Raw genomic sequence first — 23,832 nt, 5'->3', positions numbered from 1 at the left:
AGTGATACTATCTAACCATCTCATCCTCTGCATTATTCATAATAGCCAAAAAATGGAAATAACTCATGTGTCCATCCACAGATGGATAGATAAAATGTGGTATATTCATTTTGTTTGGCGGGCTTCCCTGGTGGCTCAGGGTAAAGCGTCTGCTTGCAAAGTGGTACTCTTGCCTGGAAAATCCCATGGATATATATATCCAGCAGAATATATTGGTATTTTATTCCTTTCTGTTGCCAAACAAAATGAAAGTGAAAGTGAAGTCGCTCAGTCGTGTCTGACTCTTTGCGACCCCATGGACTGCAGCTCACCAGGCTCCTCTGTCCATGGGATTTTCCAGGCAAGAATACTGGAGTGGGTTGCCATTTCCTTCTCCAGGGATATTCCTGATCCAGGGGTCGAACCCACATCTCCTGGTTGGCAGGAGGATTCTTTACCATTAAGCCATAGACGGGCTTTAAAAACACTATGGTAAGTGAAAGAAGCCAGTCACCAAGGACAATATGCTGTATGAGGCCATTTACAGGAAAGGTCCAGAACAGGCAAATGTAAAGACAGGATGTAGATTCTTGGTTACCCAGGGCTGGCGGTACTGAGGGGTCAGGGGTTTCTTTGCAGGGGTAATGCAAATGTTCTACAATTGAATGTGGTGATAGTTGCACACTGAATATACTCAAACCACTAAACTGGACAACTTAAATGGATGGACTATATGGTATGTGAATTATATCTCAATAAAGCTGTTTCATACATACAGCAGCAGAGAGACACTGAAAGCATGGAGGCTCAGAAATCAGCTGTCCAAGCTCATCTAAGTCACTTACCTTTGCTGAGCCTCAGTTTTCTCATCTTTAAAATGGGGGCATCATTGTCTACCTAGTAAGGCTGTCAGGAAAAGTAAATATAATAAAAAGTACTCAGTGGGGCTTTCCTGGTGGCTCAGTGGTAAAGAATTCACCTGCCAAAGCATGAGACACAAGTTCTATCCCTGACCTGAGAAGATCCCACCTGCCACAGAGCAGCGAAGCCCGTGCACAACTCAAGACTGGACTCTAGAGCCTGGGAGCTGTAACTACTGAGCCCACATGCCCCAGCTGCTGAAGCTGGTGCACCCTGGAGCCTGTGCTCAGCAACAGGAGAAGCACCACAAAGCAGCCTGTGCACTGCAGCTGGAGAGTAGACCCCACTCACCACAACTAGAGGAAAGCCTCTGAAGCAATGAAGACCCAGCACAGCCAAAAATAAATAAAATTATATTTTAATACCATACTCAATATACTAACCAAGTGCCTAGCAGGTAAATAGTGGGACTACTACAAATGTTGTTTCCCTACTCACCTTCCACTTTGCCCTCCCCTTCGCATCCTACCCACACCTCTCCAGGCTTGAAGGCCAGGTCCCATCCCACCTCTTCTAGAAGTCTTTCTGGAGGCCTGCGTTACTGGTGATTGTTCCCCCCAGGAGCACTCACTGACTCAGACAGCACTGATCCATCTCTCAGCAAACTGTGGTCTTTCCCCTCAAGGCCAGGCTTCCCCAGGACTCTAAGCCTTTGAAGTTTATTGCAAAATTAATACACAAAATTCAATAACATTCCTATATGCCAACAATAAAATACAGCTTTTAAAGATCTTATTCTGTGAAGCAAGTCAGACAGAGAACAAATCTTTCTCAGTTATATAAGAGTATGATATCACTTATATGTGGAATTTTAAAAAATGGTACAAATAAACGTATTTACAAAACAGAAATAGAGTCACAGATGTAGAAAACAATCTTATGGTTATGGGGTGAGGGGCATGGAGAAGAGGGATAAATTGAGATTGGGACTGACATATACACGCTACTATATGTAAAACAGATAATTAATAAGGACCTACTGAATAGCATAGGGAATTCTACTCAGTACTCTGTAAGGGCTTATGTGGGGAAAGAACCTAAAAAAGAGTGGATATATGTTCATGCATAACTGACTCTCTTTGCAGTACAGCAGAAACTAACACAACATTATAAATCAACTATACTTTCACTTTTCACTTTCATTCATTGGAGAAGGAAATGGCAACCCACTCCGGTATTCTTGCCTGGAGAGTCCCAGGGACTGGGGAGCCTGGTGGGCTGCCGTCTATGGGGTCGCACAGAGTTGGACACGACTGAAGTGACTTAGCATATTAGCATATACTCCAATAAAAAATTTTTTTAATTCGTATATTAAATATTTTAAAGTATTCTAAAGAGGAGAAGACAGGAAGGGAGAAAGGGAGGGAGGGAAGGAGGAAAGAAGAAAGAAAAAGATCCTATTCTGAACAGCAGCAATAATGCAAAGTCTATGGAAATAATCAAAACTGAAGCCCTTCACCCTTATCTGCTTCACAGAATGTCTACTCTGACTCTAATAGCAGCTCAAATGTCACCTCCTCCACTAAGCCTTCCTTGACCACCCTAAGCTCCAGTCCCTGAGTCTTATATATAGTGTGAAAGAGACCTCTTCACCTGGTACTGTATTAACCTCCTTTTGCATCTACTTTCCCAGTAGAGTAGGAAGACCCCCAGAGAACATTACCAGCAGCGGTGGACCAGGCTCAGCGGGCAGGACAGAGTTACTGGTGACCTCACTGAGCTGGTCTGAGGAAAGAAAGGGGACAAATAGGGGCAAGGGCAAAAATCCGAAAGACTGAGGAACCAGAGAGGTAGAACATCCCACTGTCCTTAGGGACTCCCCTGGTGGTCTAGTGGTTAGGACTCTGAACTTCCACTGCAGGGGGCCCAGGTTTGATTCCTGGTCAAGGAACTAAGATCCCACAAGCCCCGAGGCTCAGTGAAGAAAAAAAGTGTCTTTACTGTTTCTTCCGGTCCAGGGCTATGCTAGGTGACCCCAGCCCGGCTGCTGTCCAATGTCAGGAACTTGCTCTTAGATCAGCAAGATGGGGTTTGCAGAAGAGAGTGCAAAGTCTTACGGGGAGGAATGAATGCCCGGAGGTCAGACTTTCAGTAAAAAGAGATTGAGGACTGGATCAGCCCTGCAGGCTCAAAATTTGGGGCAAGTTGAGGATTCTAGAAAAAGCAAACCTTTCCAAACAATGAGCCCCCTAGTGCTTTGTGCCAGACGCTCAAAGGTCTAGAAAGGTTTCTTGTTGTGGTTATCAATCATAACAGCCCCTGTGGATAAAAGCAATGGATCTCAGACCTGCTGGGAACAACAAGGAAAGTGTCAGAAGCTTTCCCTTTAAAACAAAGAGAAAAATAAAGATGCCTTCCATCATCAGTATCCTTAAATATGGTCATAGACATTCTAGCCAAAGAAACAGAAAGCATAAACATCAGAAACAGATAAAATGATGATTATGTGTATATGAAATGACTGCATAACCTCAACAAAGCAGTCATCTGACAAGGTACACAAATTAAAAGGATCTCAGCAAAGTGGCGAATCAAACTAAACATGCAAAGTTCAATAATATCGCTATATGCCTACAATAAATATAGTTTTAAGGATCCTATTCCAAAAAGCAATATAATATAAAATATAAAGCTCAAAAATACAGAAAAATAAAAAAGTTTAAATAATAAAACAAAATATAGAGCTAATCATAATGGAAAATGCATTTGACCAATATTAATAAAAGTAGGAAAGTTCACAAATATATTTTAAAAAATAGATTTGTACATTGAAGATATATAACATTCATTGACAACAAGTCAAAATACTGTAACTGGTGATTTTTTTAAGAAGTTAAATTATAGATTGTTTAATACAATTCTGACTCAAATCCCAAAAAGTTTTTTTTTAATTTGATAAAATGGTTTTAAATCTCAACCAGGGAATAAGCAAGCAAGACTCTCTAAAAAAAAAGAAAGTAGGGAGATAACCAATTTCATGAGGCTGCAAGGATTAAAACAGAGGGTAATAGGAAAAGAGATCATATAAAGAAAATCTACAGTCCAGAAAATACAGCCCCTAATTTCAGTTCAGTTTACTTCAGTTGCTCAGTTATGTCCGACTCTTGCGACCCCATGGACTGCAGCACACCAGGCCTCCTTGTCCATCACCAACTCCCAGACTTTACCCAAACTCATGTCCATCAAGTTGGTGATGCCATCCAACCATCTCATCCTCTGTTGTCCCCTTCTCCTCCTGTCCTCAATCTTTCCCAGCATCAGGGTCTTTTCCAATGAGTCAGCTCTTTGCATGAGGTGGCCAAAGTATTGGAGTTTCAGCTTCAACATCAGTCCTTACAATGAACACTCAGGACTGATCTCCTTGAGGATGGACTGGTTGGACCTCCTTGCAGTCCAAGGGACTCTCAAGAGTTCTCCAACACCACAGTTCAAAAGCATTAATTCTTCGGTGCTCAGCTTTCTTCACAGTCCAACTCTCACATCCATATATGACTACTGGAAAAACCATAGCCTTGACTAGACGGACCTCTGTTGACAAAGTAATGTCTCTGCTTTTGAACATGCTATCTAGGTTGGTCATAACTTTCCTTCCAAGGAGTAAGCGTCTTTTAATTTCATGACTGCAGTCACCATCTGCAATGACTTTGGAGCCCCCCAAAATAAAGTCTGCCACTGTTTCCCCATCTATTTGCTATGAAGTGATGGGACCAGATGCCATGACCTTATTTTTCTGAATGTTGAGCTTTAAGCCAACTTTTTCACTCTCCTCTTTCACTTTCATCAAGAGGCTCTTCAGTTCTTTGCTTTCTGCCGTAAGGGTGGTGTCATCTGCATATCTGAGGTTATTGATATTTCTCCCGGCAATCTTGATTCCAGCTTTTGCTTCCTCCAGCCCAGCGTTTCTCATGATGTACTCTGCATATAAGTTAAATAAGCAGGGTGACAATATACAGCCTTGACGTACTCCTTTCCCGATTTGGAATCAGTCTGTTGTTCCATGTCCAGTTCTAACTGTTGCTTCCTGACCTGCATATAGGTTTCTCAAGAGGCAGGTCAGGTGGTCTGGTATTCCCATCTCTTTCAGAATTTTCCACAGTTGATTGTGATCTACACAAAGGCTTTGGCATAATCAATAAAGCAGAAATAGATGTTTTTCTGGAACTCTCTTGCTTTTCCAATGATCCAGCGGATGTTGGCAATTTGATCTCTGTCATAATTTAATAAGTGCTAAATGAGGCGTCACAAATAAATTAGGGAAGAAAAGGGTTAATAGCCGATGTCAGCATAGCCAATGAACAATTCTGGGAAAATAAGAGGGAAAAAGACTCTTAACCTAAGAAAATAAAACTCTAGATAGAATTACATTTTTAATATTTTTTGAAATCAAACCAAAATATCAGAAGTTCAGTTCAGTCGCTCAGTTGTGTCTGACTCTTTGTGAACCCATGAACCGCAGCATGCCAGGCCTCCCTGTCCATCACCAACTTCCAGAGTCCACCCAAACCCATGTCCATTGAGTTGGTGATGCCATCCAACAATCTCATCCTCTGTCGTCCCCTTCTCCTGCTCTCAATCTTTCCCAGCATCAGGGTCTTTTCCAATGAATCAGCTCTTTGCATCAGGTGGCCAAAGTACTGGAGTTTCAGCTTCAACATCAGTCTCTGCAATGAACACCCAGGACTGATCTCCTTTAGGATGGACTGGTTGGATCTGCTTGCAGTCCAAGGAACTCTCAAGAGTCTTCTCCAACACCACAGTTCAAAAGCATCAATTCTTCAGCATTCAGCCTTCTTGATAATCAGAAGTAAACAGACTTTGACATTTATACAGCCCCTTAATTGAGGATGACTTTTTCAATGTAGGAGCAATGCTGCTGCTGCTGCTAAGTCGCTTCAGTCGTGTCCGACTCTGTGCGACCCCATAAACGGCAGCCCGCCAGGCTCCCCCGTCCCTGGGATTCTCCAGGCAAGAATACTGGAGTGGGTTGCCATTTCCTTCCCCAATGCATGAAAGTGAAAAGTGAAAGTGAAAGTGAAGTCGTGTCCGACTCTTCGCAACCCCATGGACTGTAGTCTACCAGGCTCCTCCGTCCATGGGATTTTCCAGGCAAGAGTACTGGAGTGGGGTGCCATTGCCTTCTCCGGTAGGAGCAATAAAGAACTACAAAGAAACAGATCAACAAACCTAACTATAAAAAAATATAACACACCTGGATGCTTAAAGGAAGATAAGGCAAGCAACAGACTGTGAAAAAGGATCTGTAAATAGAATAAGTTGTTATCTTGATTATTTTAAATACTCAATATAACTCAATTTTAAAAATTAATCCACCAGATGATAGACACTCACCAGCGAGAAAATATAATTAGTAAACAAATATATAGCCCCTGATATGTGCTGTCAAACTTCTTTGCAGAATATTTACATCAATTTACATCTATCCTGGCCAACAAATAAGAGGACCATCAAAACATCTTTGCTAATATGATCAGTGGAAATTATAGCCTTTGCTGTCATAACGAGACTGGTTACCTTTTATGATTAATTAGCCATTTTTATTCCCTTGATGGAATATCTTGCTTGCATCTCTGGCTGTTTTTCTACTTGGAGTTCTGGCATTCCACATGCCTCACACCCTCTCCAGGTGTGAGTAGAGCTCCCTAAATAATATTATCAACCTACATCTGTGCATTGTTTTTCTTGTCTAATAGTTCAAGTTACAGCATTTAGGCGTTTTTTTAAAAAACAGAATATAAAAATTATATGCACACAGTAATTTCAATTATGTACAAAAATATGCATGCCTGGGAAAGAAGACTGAAAGAAAAAATAAGCAGAATGTTAAATAGTTATTATAAAGGATTAGAGCAATTTATTACTATTTATAGTCCTGCTGTCTATTTTGTATAAAATAAGTACCACTATTTATTTGCATAAAAATATTTTCAGTATATACAGTGATACTCTACCTTTAAAATTGAGAAATAAATGCATCATAAAAATAACTTTTTTTGGAAAAAATAATCTGGCATATTCAAGGATAAACTGAAGCCAGCCAGCTCTTTAACAATCTGAGAAACAGAGAAGGCAGACCCATAAACAAAAGACAGCAGCTCTCTGTCCTGGACTGAAGTAGAAGTTATGAGACGGAGCCTTCAGGACTTGAGTACTCCTCAAAGAAACATACACGGCACCCTGCTCTAAGTGGGGACAGAAAGTGTTCTCAATGAAGGCAGAAAAGCCACAAAGCCACTCAACTTATTCCCAAGAATGCTCAAAGCAGCTGTCTTCCCAAGAAGATGAAACGCCCAACCCATAGCCTCGTTCCTCCCACCTGGGCTGTCCACATGACGTCCCACCGCACACCACCCTACTCTCCCACTCGCCAGCGCAAGCAGCAGTTGGCCTCCGCAGCTTCACTTGTCCACGAATAGTCACAGAAGCATATGGCCTGGCACCTGAGGGGTGCTGAGGGCCGGATGCATCCACCCCGGCTGCTTTCATTTATCCTCTGCAAATAGCTACCCAGGCCCTACTGTGTGCCAGGCGCCATTCCGCAGTGTGCCCTGTGGCTTCCCTAATTATTTTGTTCTTGGGGACTCTGTCTGCTTCCCTCCATCCTTTGGTACACAGGTAGGAGGGTGCACCACCATGCTCCTGCTCAGAACAGTCTAGTTGCCTTTGATGGTAAAGGCCCCCAAGGATACCTGCAAAGAGCCCTGCTGGGATATGATGCAAACACCCTCTCCAGGCCACGTTACCAGCCACTAACACGGCCCACAGAGTCCCCTCCCCTGTGGGGAGGAGAGGCCTATGATCTGGGGCACAGCTCTCCATGGTCACTGGGACCAGAGTATGGAGATCCAGGTACCCAGCCATGTGGGAGCAAGTCGCAGCCTTGCCCGGTCACCTTGCCATCTGTACAGAAGGTGCAAAACACCTCATGTCCATTCCCTGGGGGTGGGGATATTAACCACAAATAGCAGCACTCACTATTTCATATAAGCTAGGCTGGCAGACCTATCCTCTCTGTGCACATGAGGAAACTACAAGTTACTTGCTCAAGGTCATTCAGCTAAAATTAGTGTAAGATTTGGATGCAGCTTGATCAGGCAGCCAGGGGTCCGAACCATTTTTGCTATCCTGCCCTGCTGAGTCAAGAGTGTGCCCAGGTGTCTGCTTCTAGGCCAGAGAAAGGAGAGTCCCTGCTGAGCAGCTCAGTGAGAAACCAGGGCCTTGGCTGCAAACTCCTGTAGGCCTTTCCAGTTTAGCACCCACAATCCAGGGATAGGGGCCTTGCAGCCTTCTTCATGAGCCTTCTGTCCTCAGGAACTTCTTCTCCAGGTCTAATTCAGAGGATGGGCACCTTTTATACCTACTATGCCTGTGTGAGGTAGAGACAAGCCCCTGAGTTGAGTCAAGTTCAATATTCACAGGGGCACACAGCATGACTTCCAGAAAACACAGCCAGGATATAGCTGGGGGCCAAGTCCCACTAAGGGAGGAGGACCAGGGAAAAGAAGTCCCAGGCTGGAGACAGGCGAGTCGTCCTCCAGGAGGCACAGGAGGTCACCAAGAGTCCCATTCTCTATGAGTGCTCAGAGCTGGCAGGATGGGGGCTAGCTCAGCAGCCATAAGGAAAAGGCTCCAGGTGAGGAAGTGAGCACAACATCATGGGGAGATCAGGCAGGGTTGCCACCGAGAGGACTCCTGAACCAGATGGAGGCCAGGTGATCTCCAAGGTCTCATTCAACCAAAAGAAAACGAGTGGAGCTACTTGTACTAACTATATGCCAGGCACAGTAGTAGGCCCTTTTTACGTACTAACGCCTTACATTCCCATAACAACCCTAAGTTACCCTCACAGGTGGAAAATGAGGTCTGTGATGATAGGTGAATCGTCCAAGGTCATTTCAGGGAGATGATGTGGAGTACAAAGAACTGGAATGCAAAGATTCCTGTAAGGTGATCAACTTGTCTTAGTTTGCCCAGGATGTTGCCAATTTTAGTACCGAAAGCCTGACAGCCTGGTGGACCCCTCCTTAATCCCAGATGACGACTGGTCACCCTAAATTCAGCTGCATGCTGACGGATGAGAGATTACCAGAATTAGAGAGGAGCGGGGAAGGCCAACCCAGCGTGAGCCACGACATGAGCAAAGACCGTCATTCCTCTGGAGCTCGACCTTTGACCCAGCCTCCTCCAGTAACTTCCTAGAGCTCATGAGATAGGAAGGTTCCAGTCTCAAAAACATTTCAGGCTCCTTGGTGGTGTATACCATCCCACAGACACCATCAGGGGCTTGGGAATACTAACAATGGGGTCCTCCATCAACATCTGAATGGCAGCTGGATTCAAGAGGGCCTTTTCTCAGTACCCTTGTCACTGACATGTGAACTATAGTAGAGAACAGAGACCTTTAGGCAGGAGGCACTGTAATAAACACAAGGCATAATTATCCTCATAATTATAACTATCGTTGCGAGAAAGTCAAACTGCATGTCTCCAAATCTCTAATTAGGATAGCGTTTTGTGTTAATAAAGAACCTTTTTAAATTCAAAATGCGTGGGTCCTTCATTAAAGGTTATCCTATAAATTCTAATGAATGTCTGGTGAAAAGTAACTACTGGTGGGCAAAACAAGCAAAATCCTAGCAGTACACAGAACATTGTGTGGGAAATCAGGAGGGCTGAGTCAAGCTGGTATTGTTCCTTAGAAACTCAGAACTGACCCAGCTCAGTCCCTGCTGAGAGGTGGGCCTGGTGACAGGACCCCGTGGTGGGAGCAGAGAGGGTAACCAAGTCACAGGGCCTGAGGAGGAAGTGTCAGGGACTCAGGCCGGCAGGTGCATGGACTCCTCAGCCCGATCAAGAAACAAGACCTCCCAGGCTGTAGAAGGAAAACTGCCACCAGTGTGACCAGTCCCACCCAGGATATCTTTTTTCACAAAATACCTCTTTTCACAAAGTCTTTTTTCATAGAATCCTTTTTTCAGGATTAGAAGGTTGAAGGTCATTTTAACCCATGTTTTCCAAACTTCCCATTTGGAGAGGTGAGTCCTAGAAACCTACCCTTGAGATTCTGTCTCAGGGGTCTAGAATGGCAGCAAGGAATTTGTTTTTTAACAAGTATTCCTAGGTGACTGTTACCAATAAGCAAACTTGGGAAATACTGAGTAACGCAGCCTTCCAACTCAGAACTGAAATTCTCTTACTGTCTCCTCAGAGTTCTTCTTGAATGCCTCTGATGATGGGGCACTCACCTCCCTTTCACAGAATGGTTTTAACTGTTAGAGACTTCTTTCATGAACCGTATGGTAACTGTTACCCTGCCACTACCTAGCGGTCCTTCTGCCTTCTTGGATTACATATAGCTATCTGCCCCCAAGTGACAATGCTTTATATACATGAGGATGAAGGGCATGATAAGCTTTTCTCCAGGCAAAACAGCCAGAAACCTCAACCCCATGGTTTTCAGTGCTCCCTTCAGAGTCAGGACTGGCCCAGCTCAGACCCTGCCGAAGCCAGAACTGACTCCTGTGCAGGCTTTCAGTCCGTAACACGTGACCACAGCCACCACTCACTGGCACCAGCTGTATGTCCAAAACTTCTCAGGGCCTCAGACCTACAATCTCATCTACTCCTCACACGTACTCTGTAAGGTCAGTTCTATACTTACCCCCATTTAACAGAGGAAGAAACTGAGTCACGGAGAAGTTAAAGACTGGATTGCTCAAGGCTGCATGATTTATTCAAGGTCACCCAATAATTAACATTCATAAAGGGCTTCCTACATGCAAGCCACTTTGCATTGTCATACTACCTTTAAATTTTTTTTATTTTTTATTGTTTTAGTTGATGTACAATATTTTATATTTCAAGTGTACAACATAGTGATTCACAATTTTAAAAGGTTATATTCTATCTGCATTTACAAAGTATTGGCTATATTTCCTGTGCTATACAATATATCCTTGTAGCTTACTTATTTCATCCATAGTAGTTTGTACCTCTTAACTCACTACCCCTATCTTTTCCTTCCCAGCGTCCCATTCTCCACTGGTAACCATTAGTTTGTTCTCTGTATCTGTCAGTCTGGTTTATTTGGTGGTGTTATATTCATTGAAAAAAAGAAAGTGAAAGTCACTCAGTCGTGTCTGACTCTGCGACCCCGGACTATACAGTCCATGGAATTTTCCACACCAGAATACTGGAGGGGGTAGCCTTTCCCTTCTCCAGGGGATCTTCCCAACCCAGGAATCAAACCCAGGTCTTGCGCATTGCAGGTGGATTCTTTACCCTCTGAGCCACAAGGGAAGCCCAAGAATACTGGAGTGGGTAGCCTATCCCTTCTCCAGCGGATCTTCCCCATCCAGGAATTGAACTGGGGTCTCCTGCATTGCAGGAGGATTCTCTACCAACTGAGCTATCAGGGAAGTCCATATATTCATTAGTTTATGTTATTGATTTTTTTCGGATTCCACATATAAGCAGTATCATTTTAAAGCATGTCTTTCTCTGACTTAATTTCACAGAGCATAATACTCTCTAAGACCATCCATGTTGCAAATGGCAAAATTTCATCCTCTTTTATGGTTAAGTGGTATTATATTAACTATTTGGGGGAGGGGGTTGTTGTTTCTAGCTACTGCTTTTTTTTCAGTATTTCATCTCATTTTACTTTTTATTATTTTTTTTTGGAGTATAATTGCTTTATAAAGTTGTTAGTCTCTGCTGTACAATGATTTGAGTCAGCTATATGTCTACATGTACCCCCTGCCTCTTGGACCTCCCTCCCCAGCCCCATCCTACCCATCTAGGTCATCACAGAGCACTGATGATGAGCCCCTGTGCTACACAGCAGCTTCCCACTAGCTATTTTACACATGGTAGGGGATACATGTCAGTCCCAATCTCCCAGTTTGTCCCACTCTCCCCTTCCCCTGCCCCATGTCCCATATTAACTCAGTCCTCACAACAGCTCCATGAGATGGGAACTATTATCACCATCTCTGTTTTCAGAAGAAGAATCTGAGACACACGCCTGCAGCCTTGGTTAGTAAGCGGCATAGCCGGCCCTGAGCTAGTGCGCCGCTATGTACACAGCCTCCCTAGGATATGTAACTGTCACTTAGGATGGTCAGCTGCTCTGAAACAAGAGATTTTGAGCTCCAATGAGCAGACAGATCTTACAAGATTTACCATGGATTGCTATGGACATTGGTATATTACAGTTACCATGGAGCTATATTAAGGAGGCTTAGAGTTGAAAGAGCTGGTGAAAGAATTATCCAGTGCCTGGATGTGTCACTAAATTGGCTCTGGGACCTCAGGCAAGACCCTTTGGTTCTTATGCCCTTGGTGTGCGTCTCAGGTAAATGCCGAGGTTGGAGCTGATCCACTCTGAGACCCCTCATGGCTGCCATTGTGAAATCTAGCTGGTGGTTGTCAGACTTGGTGACACACTGAGCCAGTCACCTGGGGAGCTTTACAGACTCTTGATATCTTAGTCTCATTCACAGAGATTTTAACTTAAAAAGTGTGAGCTGGGGCTTGGGGATCAGGGGTTCTCAAGCTCCCCTGGTGATCCTAACACACAGCCAGAGTAGAGAACTCTGCACTACACAATTACCTCTCAAACTTTACTGTGCTGACAGATTACGCAGGGTTTCTATTAGGATAAGGCTTCTGATGGTGAGGTCTGTGTCGGGACCCGAGATGCTGTATTTCTACCAGGCAGGTCCAAGGACCACTCTCAGTAGCAAGGACTAGTCCAATGCAGTGGTTCTCAAAGTGGGACCCCTAGACCACAGCACCTCCCCAGAATCCATTGTGAATACACATTCTCAGTCCCCATTCCAGATCTACAGAATCAGAAGCTCTCGGGGCAGGGCCCAGCCATCTGTGTGTGTGTGTTGTAAGATGTTTATTTACTATTATTATTGTTATCACTGATCACCTACTGGCGGTTTTTAAATTTTATTTATTTTTGGTTGTGCTGGGTCTTCACTATAGTTGCGGCAAGCGGGGGCTACTCTCCCCTTGCAGTGCGCCAGCTTCTCATGGAGGTGCCTTCTCTTGTGGCAGAGCACAGCCTTCAGTAGCTGTAGCGCACAGGCTCAGTAGTTATGGTTCCCAGGCTCTAGAGCATGGGCTCAACAGGTGCGGCACACGAGCTTAGCTGCTCAGCGGCATGTGGGATCTTCCCAGATATGGGATCAAACCTATGTCTCCTGCATTGGTAGGCAGATTCTTTACCACTGAGCCACACAGGGAAGCCCCATCTGTGTTTTAACCAGCTCTCCAACTTGAGTTTGAGAATCACCCTGGCTTAGAGAGACCGGGCTGCCCCCAGCTATTGTTTCCTGGCCCTGATGGACGGTGATGGAGGTGACCAAGTCACATTCACTAAGTGCTGCCTGGTCTGTGCCTGCACAGGGGCTTTAAGTTGCTCACAGGGGTGCCTCCCGCTTCTCATCAGATTGGAGGATTTCAAGACAGAGCCACTGTCTCTTCATCCTTCTCTCTTGCCCGTTCAGATTTCTGACTCTGACAGAGACACAGGTGACCTCTGGTGTAAAAGCAGCTGGGCGGGGCTCAGGAGGCCCACATTCTCACCCCAGGCCCCCTGCTATTAGCCGTGGGGTCTCAGGGAAAGACTTCTCCAGGGGCCTTGTTTTATCTTCTGTAAATGAGAGTTTAGACCATGGGATCTGGGGAGTCTCAACCAGGCTGGACATTCTGTGACTCTATAAGTCTACTGAACAAAGACCTTTGGCCAGTGCTCCTGTCAAAGAGGAGAGGCTGCAAGCTGCAGCTAAGTGTTCCAGAATTGTCCGTGCCTTAGAACATGCTGGAACATGTACTATAACAGGGGGATCTGAGGTTCAAGTCACCCAGGCCCATGAGTAGAGAGCTGGGATTTGAACCAAGAAACCCAACTCCAAAAGCTCATGGTCTTTCCACAACACTGCATCGCATCAGAGTATACCACACCACCCTCTCTCCTACCACGGTCAAAAGATAGTCCTAAAAAAGGTAACATAGGGATTTCCCTGGTGATCCAGTGGTTAAGACTCCGCACTTCATTGCAGGAGGCATGGGTGCAAACCCTGGTCAGGGAACTAAGATCCCACATGCCTCGTGGTATGGCCAAAAACAACCCAAAGGTAATGTAATAATAGCTTACCCTTATGCAGCACACCTATATGCTTGAGACTTTAAATAGTTGACACAATTTGTCCACTTTAATCTTCACAGCAACCCCATGAAGAAGGTAGTATTAAGCTCATTCTCATTCCATCATTGTAGTGTGTGGGTTAGTCGCCCAGTCGTGTCCGACTCTTTGTAACCCCATGGACTGTAAGCTGCCAGGATGCTCTGCCCGTGGGATTCTCCAGGCAAGAATACTGGAGTGGGTTGTCATTTCCTCCTCCAGGCATCATTGTAGAAACAGGGGCGAAACGGAAGAGCTGCAATGTGGCCCCAGGCAGTCTACCCTGAGAGAGCTCAGTTTAGCAGAACAACACATGGGATGATGTGAAGAACTCAAACCAGAGGCCCTCGGTGGCAGGAGACTCTCATTCAGGAGGCTGGTATAGAGAAACCCATATTAAAAAGTAGAGACGTTACTTTGCTGACAAAGGTCTGTCTAGTCAAAGTTATGGCTTTTCCAGTAGTCATGTATGGATGTGAGAGTTGGACTATAAAGACAGCTGAGTGCCAAAGAATTGATGCTTTTGAACTGTGGTGTTGGAGAATACTCTTGAGAGTCCCTTGGACTGCAAGGAGATTCAACCAGTCCATCCTAAAGGAGATCAGTCCTGGGTGTTCATTGGAAGGACTGATGAAACTCCAGTACTCCAATGGCCACCTGATGCAAAGAACTGACTCACTGGAAAAGACCCTGATGCTGGGAAAGATTGAAGGCAGGAGGAGAAGGGGATGACAGAGGATGAGATGGTTGGATGGCATCACTGACTCAATGGATGAGTTTGAGTAGGCTCCAGGAGTTGGTGATGGACAGGCAGGCCCGGCGTGCTGCAGTCCAAGGAGTTGCAAAGAGTCAGACATGACTGAGCGACTGAACTGAACTGATAAAGAAAACAGATTTTTCTGAAACATGAAAATGAAAACTTAGACATGGGCCTGCTGGGAAGAGTCAGCACTCCTTCCAGAAGATCAAATTCCAGCACCTCCGCATGTATTCAGGGGCTGGGGCTAGAACCTGGCATCCTGGTGTAAGAAGCAAAGGGCTGCCAGCCTCTGAAACACCATTTGGTCTCTAAAGCTGGGAGGTGCGGGATGCAGAGAGCAGGCAAAACAAGTCATCAAGGACTGGCATCAATGCACCACGGCACACAATTAGGCTGCATCCTGTTATCTGCACACAGCATTGACAGCTAACTAGCTGTAGAAGGTTTAAGACAAAAAGGAGCCCTGGACAGCTGCCTCCTGGCAAAGCCCCTTCTCCAGAGACAACCACTCCAGGCATTTTCGGGGATTTTGCTGGTGTTTAATTGCCAGTCCCTAGAGCAGCCTTTTCCTGGCCTTTCCCCATCTGTCTCATGCCACCTGGAAAGGAAAGGTCACAGGAGAGCTCACAGTAATTGCAGAAGTCCAGAAAATCCCACTTCAATAGTGGTTATAATGGGCCCTGGCAGGGAGTTAGACAGAGAAGGGCAGAAAGGTACTCAGGAAAGGGGTAAGGTGCAAAGCATCTTCTGGGCACAGGGGGAGATCACTGTACCTGAACATGACCATGGGCTTGTTGTTTCCTCTATGTACTTTACAGATCTCTGTATTAGGTGACAGTTTTACATTACTTCTTACAACTATCCTCAGTTTAAAGAAAGCAACATCCCTAACATCCAGCTACCCATGGGGAACAGGCTAAGGAGGCTGGGTTGGTGGAGATCTCTCTTGATGGGAATGGGGGAATGGGGTAAAATCCTGAAGGGCCAAGCCCAGAAAGGCTACCGCAGAGCTAGTCGACAGCCCAACCACAAACACGGCGCACGTGAGACTCTGAAGCTCAGAGGTGCTTTCTCCTTGACCTCCTGCAGGAGTCCCAGCCTGTCTGGGACATGATGGGACTGCAGAGTGTCTGCCTCCCAAAACAAAGCTGAGCTTTTGGCCCCCAGCCAGTAGCCATCATAGCCAACAGTCGAGAGATGCTCCAACCACACAAGAACAGCTAGAGAGGTAAAGAAGGAAGAGGTGCCTGAGAGCTCCCTCTTCCTCCTCATCCAAACTGAGGCTTTTTGGGGGGGCTGAGGCTTCCGTGCTATGGGGTCTTAGGGAAGTTACTTAGCCCCAGCTTCAGTTTCCCCTTCCATAAAGTGAGAACAAAAATTCACACAAAACCCTCTACATGCATGTTCACAGCAGCATCACTTGCAATAGTAGGAGGAGCTCAAAAAAGTAGAAGTAGCTCAAGTGTATATCAACTGAGGAATGGATAAGCAAAAGGTGGTAGGTCCACACACTGGAATATCACTTGGCCTTAAAAAGGAATGAAGTACCGATACAACAAGATGAATCCCGGGACTTTCCTGGTGGCTCAGTGGGTAAGAATCTGCCTGCCAATGCAGGGAACAGGGTTCAATCCCTGGTCCGGGAAGATTCCACATGCCGCGGAGCAACTAGGCCTGTGTGCCACCACTCCTGAGACGCTCTAGAGGCCACAAGCCACAGCTACTAAGCCCACGTGCTACAACTACTGAAGCCTGGAACCTAGGGCCTGTGCTCCGCAACCGGAGAAGCGACTTCAGTGAGAAGCCCAACACCTCAACCAAGAGCAGTCCCCACTTGTCCCAACTAGAGAAAGCCTGCCCACGGCAACGAAGACCCAGCACAGCCAGAAAAAAAAAAGGATGAACCTCAAAAAAATTATGTTAATGAAGGAAACCAATCACAAGAGGCCATATACTGGATGACTCTCTTTACATAAAATGTCTAGGATAAGCAAATCTACAGAGACAAAAGGAGACTGGGGGTTGCCAGGGGCTGAGGGAGATTTGAGAAATCTGGAGTAATTGCTTAGTGATACAGGGTTCCTTTCTGGGTGATGAATATATTCCAAAATTGATCGAGGCGATGGTTATACAACCTGTGAATATATTAAAAGTCACAGAATGTTACACTTTAAAACGGTGAATTTTGTGATATGTGAATTATCCTTCAATTTAAAAAAAAAGTGAGGACAAGATGATCTATCTAACCAACAGGGTTGTTCTGAGCATGAAAGAAAATGTCCACAAGGGGCCAAGCACAGCATGACAGGCAGTGTGTACTCAGTAAACAAGAGATGCTGTTACAAGGCTGCAAAGACATTGTTTTGATGTGAGAATTCATTACCAGGAAATGCTTCAGCTCTGTTGCTCCTTGAAGTAGGAAGAAGGCCCCTGGCAGTCCCTTATTCCAAAAACCTCACAGCAAAGAGACAACTGTGTGTGTTATTGTGGAATCTGGGACTTGCCAAAACAATTCCTGTTTCTTCCTGGCAAACCAGCTAATCGCTTAAAAAAAAAAATCCTGTATTTAATTAAACCCAAAAGTTAATACCACACAGAATACAACCAAGTGATGCACAGTCACTGACTCGAGATATTAAATTACTTTGTTCAATCAATGACTCATCACTAACATGCAGAACAAAAGGGGAGAGAAACAGGAGCCACACTGATGCCAACAGCGTGGCCACCAACAGCCCTGAGGCGATCACAGCCAGGCTGAGCGGAGGTCAGGTGCTGAGTCCAACTTTGGAGAGGCAGGCCCTGAGGTCTTCTACAAAAACAACAGCAGGCAACACTGACTAAGCATCACCTCATTTGATCCTGCCAACAACCTCTGAGGAAGGGCAGTACTGTCAGTCCCCTTTTGCAGGTAAGGAAACTAAGGCCCAGAGAGGTTAAGAATGCACTCAAGGTCACACAGTAAGTAAGTAATGATGGGGTGGAGCTTGGCTTCCTCTCAAGGACATCGCCCTGCAGAGTGAGTCTGGAGAACTGGATTCTGATCTTCTGTTGCTCTTAACTCATCAAATGACCTTGGGCAGGCCACTCTTGGAGTTTAATCTCCTTTTGTGTAAAATACAGAGAATGAACTCAGCCCATCTCTCTCCAAGGGTGGGAATGTTCAAATCTGGCAACAAAAGAACAGACTGCTCAAGTTGTAATGTGCCCATGGGTCACCTGGAGATCTTGCCAGGATGTTGGTTCTGAGTCAGGAGGTCTGGGATGAGGCCTAAGGATATGCATCTCTAACAAGCCCCCCCAGGGATGCTGATGCTGCTGGTCCTCAGACCACACTTTGAGAAGGATGTGGATGGTGATCACTGTGCAAATAACAATCAGACACATAGCGAGAAAGTCTGATTTCAATTTCTCAGTCCTCCAGGCCTTGCTTTTGTTGTTCAGTCGCTAAATTGTGTCTGACTCTTTGCAACCCCATGGACTGCAGCACACCAGGGCTCTCTGTCCTTCACCATCTCCCAGAGTTTGCTCAAACTCATGTCCACTGAGTCGGTGATGCCACCCAACCATCTAATCCTCTGTCGTCCCCTTCTCCTCCTGCCCTCAATCTTTTCTAGCATCACGGTCTTTTCAAATGAGTCAGCTCTTCACATCAGGTGGCCAAAGTACTGGAGCTTCAGCTTCAGCATCAGTCCTTCCAATGAATATTCAGGGTTGATTTCCTTTAGGATTGACTGGTTTGATCTCCTTGCAATTCAAGGGACTCTCAAGAGTCTTCTCCAGCACCACAATTTGAAAGCATTAATTCTTGGCATTCAGCCTTCTTTATGGTCCAGCTCTCACATCCATACATGATTACTGGAAGTCCCTGCTTTACCTCCTGTTTAGTGAGGGGGCAGATTCAAGCCTAACCTAAGATTTCACAACAGAGCTGCATTTTAATATTTGTTTTTATGGTTATCAACATTAATGAAAAATTATGTTGACTTTTCATTTATACTGACTCAAGTTCTTTTTAAATTAATATATAAGCTAAATTTATTTAAAGAAAACTGTTAATCCTGGCAAAGCAATAAAGCTATATCCTTTTCTACTTCGCCCTCCCCCAAAAAGAAAGATGTTAAGTAATAATAATCATAGTTTATACTCTTACAGCACTGAGCATACGCCAACCACCATTCTAAACATTCATGGGCATCACACAATTTTCATCTTCACAACTCTAGAAAGCAAGGACCTTTCAGAGATAAGAAAACTGAGACTTAGATCAGACTTAACTTGATCAGAGAGATCAAGTAACTTGTCCGAGGTCACACAGCTAATGAGTGGGCTGAGCCAGTCTTCAAACCAAGGCAGCCTGACTTGAGAGTCAATCGCGTTGCTCCACCTATGACTAAGAGTACAGCTGGCCCTCTGACACGGTCGAAACCATGACCATCACATGTACATGTTTAAAGGGACGTAGACACTTGTTCCTTGCAGGCAGGGGCAGTGTTCTTTGCCCTCCCAGCCTCCTCAACACCCCCAGTGTCCAGCACATTGCCTAGCCCACAGGAAGAGTCAGTGCACATTCCAGAATATATTCCCCTGGTCTGCATTACTGGCAGAGGAGATCTGACAGTACTCTTACTATAGCTGAAGCTGCTGGCTACAGGGCAAGAGCTCACGTGTGCGTTTGGGCCTCTCCACGGGTGATGAGATGCCGGACAACTCAGCTTGGAGCTGGCTTCTGAGCAGAGCAGAGGACAAGAGGGCCGCAGCTGACAGTGAGGGAGACTGCACTTACCCAACAAAAGCAGTGCCCTGGGCACGGCACAGCAGCAGTTATTGACTGACTAGCCTTTAATAATGCCTTTTCTCCTCCTCAAACAATCTCTCAGGCTTGAAATAATAAGGAATCCTACCCTGCAAGGAATGCTTTCTCGGAGCAGTAAGTAGGCTTCCTGAGGTCACAGCTAGACAACGAATAGACCCAGGAAGTGGCAGCAATTGTCTCCATGTGCATGGCACCTGACTCTGCCAAACACCAGTGCCGGCTGCCAGTTCCAACCCCACCATGACCACCCACCTGCCAGTCCTTGACTTCACTCATCGCCCAGACATGGCTCATGCCATTCCACAGTCTAGAATGCCCTTCCCTCTCCTCTCTGCCTCCAAAGATTCTCCTCCCAACCCAGCCCCACCTCCTCCAGGAAGGGTGCCCCAGCCTCCTCACCTCCAGCCTCAGGACATTGCCTGAGTGCTTAAGCCAGACCATCTTCTCCCAACTGGTAAACATCAGCAGACTTGCCTTCAGGATCCGTGAGCAGTGAACTTGACTGGAGGAGCATGTGTCCGCCTGCTGACGACCCCTCGGGCCCAGCACAGAGCTGGGCAAACACTTCTGGACCTAACCATACCCTTCACCACCAGGAAGCTTTGTCGTGGGATCCCCCCTTTATAAAATGGGGGTTCAAATACCCTTTCAGGGAATGAAGAAGAGAATGAGCTAATATCTGTTGAGGCTTTGAACTCATGGTAAGAACCATCCTGTCAGAGGCAAAGATGTGATTATTCTATTATGGTTTTACAGTTAGCTGAAAGAAACCAGCTCATTTAACCCTGAAATCCATCTTGACCATGACCATGGCTGCTTTCTCACGGAGGAATCTATCTCCCTGCCCTCCACACCCTGCCCCTGGCCCTCCAGCCCTATCACCTGAATACCTCTCTCCATTCAAGAACCTGCAGGCCTCCCCAGCCACACAGGATGAACCCAATCTCTGCAGCCTGGCATTCCCACCAAGGGATCCAGGTCCAACCTCCCCTCTCAGGTACTCTGCTTGGGACTCTACTGCCACCCTCCACCTGACCCAGACTGTTTTTGGCAAACTCCCTTTATTTTCCCACCTCTGCATTTCCGCTGCTTTTGTTCCCATTAAATAGAATGTGCTCCCCTACCCTCAAAATCCTTCTTTCCCATCAACACCATGTTACAAGGTCTTGTCTAAATGTCACCTCTCCAAGAAGCCTCTGCCCACGTCCTCACATGACGGAACCGCTCCTGCCCGTAAGTTCCCGTTGTGTGTCTGCGCCTCTCTCAGGGAACCTCGTCTATCTTTTGTGGGAATGACTAACATGCATGTCTCACTCTTCCTGGCTGGGTGGAGGGCTCCTTGAGAGCAAGGATTAATGAGATCCCACTGAGGCAGGCGAGGCCACCAGACCCAAGTTCAAACTCCAGCGTAAGATTTGCTGGCTGTGAGAATCCAGGTAAAACCACTGCAGCTCTCAGAGCCTCAGTTTCCCCTTTCTATGAGTGATGTGAAAACACCACCCGTCCAGAGTTGTTGAGAATATCAGATGCAATCATTTATGTGACAAAGATCTCCTGCGTTATCTAGTACATGCTAGGGGAAATACAGCGGTGAGCAAGACAGAGTCCCTGGCCTCAAGGAGCTTACACACCAGTCTGGGGAGAAGAGGGGTAAATACAGTGGCAAATACTGAAAGAATGTCAGGCAGTGACACTGCTCTCAAAAAAAAATAAACTGGTGTAGTGGGAGAGCAGGTAACTGAGACAGAGGCAAGGGCAGCAACCTCATTGGGGTGGTCAAGGAGGGCTTCTTGGAGGAAGCGGCATTTAGCTGAGATAAGAATTAAAAAGAAGGAGCAGGGCATGCAAAGATCTAGGCAAAGGATGATCCAAGTAGCAAGACCAGCAAGTGCATAGAATAATGCTACATCTGCTATAGCTCAGTAATCAGCCCCCTCCTCCTCCTCTCACCTTTCCATCCTCTGCAGAGCATTACACAGACAGATACACAGTGAACACATGTGGCCAAAATGAACTTGACAGAATTATAAAATTCTGGGGACAAACTGGAGCATGACAAAAATATGCATCCTAACAAAACACAGTCAACCATGATGAGGCAAACGCCAATTAGGCAGCTCATAATTAAACAGCTTTGAATAAACTACAATTTCCTAACATCTAAAGGCAAACACGGACCACTCATTTCAGCCTGGGTCACCACACTTACAGCTCGGGATGTGTCAGGGCTCCATTCCAACAGGACTGGCTTGGCCAGGCCCCTGCCTCGCCTCCCCCAATTCCCAGCTGTCTTGTCAGCCAGAGCCATGCTTGCATTTCTGAAAGCATTTCATTTTAATAATGTCCTCAACCTTGCTAAATCACCTCCCCAAGTCTAAAAATTGAGTAACGCAAGCTTTTGATGCCACAGAATTATCTATTTGATTATCCTTCTGAGCAGAACATTTTCGTTTTTTTACCAACATACATTTTTTTAAAGCTGCATAATTATCCATGTGGTTTCAAAGGATATTCCTCTTTGTCTTCAAAAAAATGCATTTCCCAGTGCCAAGGACACAGGGCAGCTAGGCAGCCTGTTTAAGCACCTGCTTCTTAGGACGCCTGCTGGTCTGTCCTGGTAGGAGGGATGGCAGATACACTGGGGCTGTCAGGGACACCAGAAGTAGGGCCTCTCTGGGACAGCAGCATTTCTGCCCTTACTTCCCTGCTATATGCTTCTCCAGCAGTGTCTCTTGGGGACCTCGACTCATCAGAGTCCCCTTATCCACCCAAATGGCCCGAGTGTCCCTGTTTCAGTTACATCATGACCATCTATGCCCTCCACAACCAGTCGGCTGCCAGCCTCGTTCACAGCCTCTCCTTCCTTACACCCTCCTGCCAGTTCCCTCTCTCAGGTCAAGACCACACCAGGACAGGCCCAGCCATGGTAAATGCCTCTTCCTTGCTATCCCTTCCACAATCTCACATCCATCCTATGCCCTGCAGTGCTCCACTGGAACCCAGCCCGGATCACCTCATGCCACTCCCTGCTCAGAACCTGCCAGGGGCCCCCAACTGCTGCTCAGACCAGCAGATGGAGCCCCCATCTAACTTACTGAGCTCAGATGCTGAGTGTAACACTAGTGTTTTTGAAGGGACATGTTTCCTACAATCAGGGTGTGTTCTCCACAAGCCAGCAACATTACCTGGTCCCCAACCATCAAAATAGTCCGCCCCAGGCTGCAAGTGAACACAAGGGTAAGAACGTGGGCTCTGCAGTCTCAGCGCCTGGTGCAAGTCCCCAGACTTGCAGAAGTTGCTTAGCTTTTCTGTGCCTCAGTTTCCTCCTGTGGAAAATGGGGACAATAACAGCAGTTACCTCCTAAGGCTGAGTGACAATTAAATCACAGGGCGGCTGTGAGGACTGAATGAGCCGTGGGTATTAAATTCTTGTAAGTAAGTTCAGGGGTTCTCCTGGTGGTTCGTTAAGACTCCACGCTTCCGCTGCAGGGAGCATGGGTTCAATCCCTGGTTAGAGAACTAAAATCTGGCATGTACCACCACGCAACCAGAAAAGAAACCCAAAATACACAGAAGCTTGCTGTTAATTTGTCATGAGTCATTATGACTCTGAAGATCACTTTTCAGGCTCTCTTTAGAACTTAACCCCTGGGTAAGATAGAAACGTCACTGGAGGAATAGTCGAGGTGGCATTCGATGCCTTCTGAGATCGGAGGCACCCTCTACCTCCCTTCCCGCTCAGCTCCCTTGGCTTTCCCGTGTCTCAGTCTTGCTATTCTCATCGCCAGCACCCACCTGCATGCCGCCCCACCTGTGCTCAGACACACTCACTGAGACTGCCCCTCTCCTCACTCCCGTCCCGCACCTACAGCCCTAAACCTGCTCCATCCGTTAGGTGCAGCTGAAATGCTGCTTTTTCTGTGCAACCCCCTCAGCACGCATGCTAAACCATCGCCCAGTGTGTACACGTCTCAAGACAGTAGAAGGGGAACTCGTCCTTATTTAGTTCACTTTAGGTTCTGCAAGTGTTTGACACCCCTTGCAATTGTCTGGCTGCCCAGCGGCCATCTCCAGGACTTGCGGCATCTCCACAGGTCACCACACCACCTAGGTCTCAGTGTCCCCACTGCGATGAGACCC

General features: G+C 46.2%; 1 protein-coding gene across 1 annotated transcript in view; it reads right to left on the bottom strand.

Moving 5' to 3' along the window:
• The window catches only part of LRRC20 (leucine rich repeat containing 20), a 74,271-nt gene that overhangs the window by 37,407 nt on the left and 13,032 nt on the right, over positions 1 to 23,832 (bottom strand). The window lies entirely within an intron of this gene.

Source organism: Budorcas taxicolor, chromosome 5 (genome assembly GCF_023091745.1).
Source record: "Budorcas taxicolor isolate Tak-1 chromosome 5, Takin1.1, whole genome shotgun sequence".
NCBI classification, from domain to species: Eukaryota; Metazoa; Chordata; class Mammalia; order Artiodactyla; family Bovidae; genus Budorcas; species Budorcas taxicolor.
Note: the sequence above shows the minus strand (reverse complement) of the source record. Positions and strands in the feature narration are given on the sequence as shown.